Source organism: Lynx rufus, unplaced genomic scaffold (genome assembly GCF_022079265.1).
Source record: "Lynx rufus isolate CCGP_SWC_20201006 ecotype Redwood Valley unplaced genomic scaffold, mLynRuf1.p SCAF_3, whole genome shotgun sequence".
Lineage (NCBI taxonomy): Eukaryota > Metazoa > Chordata > Mammalia > Carnivora > Felidae > Lynx > Lynx rufus.
Window position 1 is genome coordinate 86,543,985 of NW_025814845.1, and position 5,519 is coordinate 86,549,503.

Genomic DNA, 5,519 nt, shown 5'->3' on the forward strand with positions numbered 1-5,519 from the left:
GCAATATCCACAATGCAATTCCTCTTCACTGATTATCTTGATTTTATCTATAGTCTCATAGCTCTTCTTCCTTCCATCCTTGACCCCAATCAGTAGCCAGTCTTTAACATGTAAGTGAGAATCATATCACTCCTGGGTTCCAGAACTTCTGTTGGCATCTGTGAGAATAAAAGCCAAAGTCTTTATAATGGTGTACAAGACCCCATCATTTGGATTCCACTTCCACACATTCCTTGGAGAGTCTGCATATATTCTACCATAGGACATTGCATGGGATTCTTCTCCCAGGAATGATTTCCTTACACCAATGATTAATTCTCTTATTTCCTTTTGTTTTCTACTCAAATGTCATCTTTTCACTGAAGCCAACCTTGATCATTCTATTTAAAATTGAAATCCGGGGCACCTGGCTGATTCAGTAGGTGGAACACATGACTCTTGGTCTCAGGGTCATGAATTCGAGCCCCACACTGGGAATGGAGATTACTTAAAAACAAAATCTTTAAAAAATAAAATAAAATAAAATAAAATAAAATAAAATAATAAAATAAAATTGAAATCCTACCCTATTTGGCATTCCCAATCTACTTTACCCAGCTCTATGTTTTTTCTTCCATATAACATTTATCTCTATCTCACTTTCCATTTATCTATTAGCTATGGGTAATTATCTTTCTCTTTCTGTTAGAATGAAAGCTCCATAAGGAAAGAGATTTTATCTGTTTTATTTACTAATTTTTCCAAATGCTTAAACAGTGCCGGACACAGAGTATTTATTAAATATTTGTTGCATGATTAAACATGAAGCTGTCAAAAATTAAATTTTGACAATATATGGATGCCTTGATATATTAAAAAGAATGAATATTATACTGTATGTGTTCTCTGATCACAAAACAATAAAATTAGAAATTAATACTTAAAAGGAACTTAAAAATATCCCTAATGTCTGGAAAAAACTAAACAATGTCTTATCAAAAATTCCCTTGAGTTAAAGAACAAATCTTTAGGGAAATTACAAAATTGTAAGAACCAAACAAAAATGAAAACACTGCAGTTGAAATTTATTGCACCCAGCTAAAGCAGAATTTGGAAAGACTGTACTATATAAAGTCTATATTTCTTGCTACTCATAAAGCAAGAAATATTGAAATCATGCTAATTTCATTTTGAAAAAAAGCAACAGAAGAAGGCCAATGAAACCAGAAGAATACAATGAAAATTAAAGGCAAAAATCATTAAAATAAAGAAATAGAGAAGAAAAAGAATATCAAAGAGGAAGATGGATTTTAAAAAGTCAAAATGTTGGCATTTTATTAAGATAAAAAAGGAAGATATAAAGCAAAAATTTACCAGGAAAGGGGTAGATATAAGAGAGATTTAAAAAACAATATAAAAGTTCTTTGAACAATATGTTAATACTCATCTCATCTCTGCAATGGCTCCAAATAGGCCAAGAAAATATTTACTGAAATGAGTAACATATAGAAAGCCTCAGGACAAATTTTTCAGTCTTTCAATAAGCAGCTCTGTGAGCTTGGGCAAGTCACTTTCTCTCTCTCTCTCTCCTTTAAAAATGAAGAACATTAAACTCTACCATATATGCCTCAACACTGGTTGTGAGAATCAAATGAACTGGCCCTGAAAACCACAGTTACAGAGGCTTCTGTCCATTTTCCAGGCTCTGATCCCAGGGATTTAAACTATTACCACAATCTAGAAGTGATTTTTTTCCCAGAAATATACCGGAGGACCTGAATCCCTTCATCTACAAACTGACAGCAACATTACCAATGGTGTGTATAAGGTGTGTGTGTGTGTGTGTGTGTGTGTGTGTGTGTGTGTGTGTGTTTGTGTTTTAAATGTTAGAAATGATAAAGCCATGCCCAGGATAGAAAACTCAAAGTAATGAAAGAAATGGAAATGATAAGTGAAAGATCCACCATTTTCCTCTTTTCCTAGGCCTGCTGTCCCACAAAAGCCCAGCACTGTATTGCTTTATAACTAAATTTTGCTAAATTTCCAATAAACATAAATATATACTTTACGCATTTCATTTCAAGAGAAAAGTTCACTGATAGGTTTCATGAGGCTAGCACAACACTCTAAAACCAGCTAAGAATAATATAAGAAAAATATATGGTAGGCCATTTTTATTTTAATCTAGAGGTAAATATCTTAGATAAGCTTTATCTAATTAAGTCCAAACTATGCTGGAAACTAAGGATGACTCAACATCACAAACTATTATTATTTTTTAAAACCACCTTCATTTTTTATGACATAATTATTTGAGTATTACAACAATGCATATAAAGCATTTCATAAATTAATTACCAATATAAGATTTAAAAAATCTCAGAAGACAAGGACTAGACTGAACTTTCTTAGCAATAAAAGTCTGTATACCTTAAACCTACAGAAAGCATCCTTTCTGGGACGCCTGCGTGGCTCAGTCGGTTGAGGGACCAACTTTAGCTCAGGTCATGATCTCACGGTTTGTGAGTTCGAGCCCCACGTCGGCCTCTGTGCTGACAGCTCAGTGACTGGAACCTGTTTCTGATTCTGTGTCTCCCTCTCTCTCTGCCCCTCCCCCACTCATGTTCTGTCTCCCTCTCTCTCTCTCTCAAAAATAAATATACATTAAAAATTTTTTTAAAAAATAAAAAATAAAGAAAGCATCCTTCCTAATTTAGGAAATATAAATGAATTTAGATGCATAAGATCAGGAGTATGAGATTGATGTCCACTATCACAATTACTTTTTAGCATAATATTAAAGATTCTCACCAACTGCTATGGTCTGAATGTTTACATTTCCCCTCCCCCAAATTGCACATTTTGAAGAATGTCCAATGTGATGGTATTAGTAGGTGGGACCTTTGGGAGGTGATTAGACCACAAGGGCAGAACCTTCCATGAATGACATTTAATACCCTTATGAAAGAGATCTCAGACAGCTCCCTTGCCTCCTTATGTCATGTGAAGACAAAACCATTCTGTGACCCAGAAGAGAACCATTTGACCATGCCAGCACCCTGATCTTGGACTACCCCTACCCCCGCCCTTCAAAACCATAAGCAATAAATTTCTGCTGTTGATAAGCAACCCTGTTAATGGTATTGTGTTACAGCAGCCCAAATGGACAAAAATATCAAGCATTTAAGAAACAGGAAGAAAAGTCGGGGTACAAGGAACATACTTACACATCATAAAAGCCACCAACAGCTAATATCATCCTCATTGGGGAAAAACTGAGAGCTTTTTCCCTGAGATCAGGAACATGACAGGGATGCCCACTCTCACTGCTGTTGTTTAACATAGTGTTGGAAGTCCTAGCACCAGCAATCAGACAACAAAATGAAATAAAGGACATAAAAATTGGCAAAGATAAAGTCACACTTTCACTTTTCACAGATGACATGATACTCTACATGGGAAACCTGACAGACTCCACCAAAAGTCTGCTTGAACTGATACATGAATTCAGCAAAGTCACAGGGTACAAAATCAATATACAGAAATTGGTTGCATTTTTATACACCAACAATGAAGCAACAGAAAGAGAAATAAAGAAACTGATCCCATTCACAATGGCACCAAGAACCATAAAATACCTAGGAATAAACCTAACCAAAGATGTAAAAGATCTGTATGCTGAAAACTATAGAAAGCTTATAAAGAAAAGTGAAGAAGATATAAAGAAATGGGAAAACATTCCTTGCTCATGGATTGGAAGAATAAATATTGGTAAAATGTCAATACTACCCAAAGCAATCTATACATTCAATGCAATCCCAATCAAAATTGCACCAGCATTCTTCTCAAAGCTAGAACAAGCAATCCTAAAATTTGTATGGAACCACAAAAGGCCCCGAATAGCCAAAGTAACATTGAAGAAGAAAACGAAAGCAGGAGGCATCACAAGCCCAGAATTTAGCCTCTACTACAAAGTTGTAATCATCAAGAGAGTATGGTATTGGCACAAAAACAGACACATAGACCAATGGAATAGCATAGAGAACCCAGAATTAGACCCACAAATGTATGGCCAACTAATCTTTGACAAAGCAGGAAAGAATATTCAATGGAAAAAAGACAGTCTTTTTTTTTTCAATATATGAAATTTATTGTCAAATTGGTTACCATACAACACCCAGTGCTCATTCCAAAAGGTGCCCTCCTCAATACCCATCACCCACCCTCCCCTCCCTCCCACCCCCCATCAACCCTCAGTTTGTTCTCAGTTTTTAAGAGTCTCTAATGCTTTGGCTCTCTCCCACTCTAACCTCTTTTTTTTCCTTCCCCTCCCCCATGGGTTTCTGTTAAGTTTCTCAGGCTCCACATAAGAGTGAAACCATATGGTATCTGTCTTTCTCTGTATGGCTTATTTCACTTAGCATCACACTCTCCAGTTCCATCCACGTTGCTACAAAGGGCCATATTTCGTTCTTTCTCATTGCCATGTAGTATTCCATTGTATATATAAACCACAATTTCTTTATCCATTCATCAGTTGATGGACATTTAGGCTCTATCCATAATTTGGCTATTGTTGAGAGTGCTGCTATAAACATTGGGGTACAAGTGCCCCTATGCATCAGTACTCCTGTATCCCTTGGGTAAATTCCTAGCAGTGCTATTGCTGGGTCATAGGGTAGGTCTATTTTTAATTTTCTGAGGAACCTCCATACTGTTTTCCAGAGTGGCTGCACCAGTTTGCATTCCCACCAACAGTGCAAGAGGGTTCCCGTTTCTCCACATCCTCTCCAGCATCTATAGTCTCCTGATTTGTTCATTTTGGCCACTCTGACTGGCGTGAGGTGATATCTGAGTGTGGTTTTGATTTGTATTTCCCTGATAAGGAGCGACGTTGAGCATCTTTTCATGTGCCTGTTGGCCATCTGGATGTCTTCTTTAGAGAAGTGTCTATTCATGTTTTCTGCCCATTTCTTCACTGGGTTATTTGTTTTTCGGGTGTGGAGTTTGGTGAGCTCTTTATAGATTTTGGATACTAGCCCTTTGTCTGATATGTCATTTGCAAATATCTTTTCCCATTCCGTTGGTTGCCTTTTAGTTTTGTTGGTTGTTTCCTTTGCTGTGCAGAAGCTTTTTATCTTCATAAGGTCCCAGTAATTCATTTTTGCTTTTAATTCCCTTGCCTTTGGGGATGTGTCGAGTAAGAGATTGCTATGGCTGAGGTCAGAGAGGTCTTTTCCTGCTTTCTCCTCTAGGGTTTTGATGGTTTCCTGTCTCACATTCAGGTCCTTTATCCATTTTGAGTTTACTTTTTTGAATGGTGTGAGAAAGTGGTCTAGTTTCAATCTTCTGCATGTTGCTGAAAAAGACAGTCTCTTTAACAAATGGTGCTGGGAGAACTGGACAGCTACATGCAGAAGAATGAAACTAGACCACTTTCTTATACCATACACAAAAATAAACTCAAAATGGATGAAGGACATGAGTGTGAGACAGGAAACCATCAAAAACCTAGAGGAGAAAGCAGGAAAAAACCATTT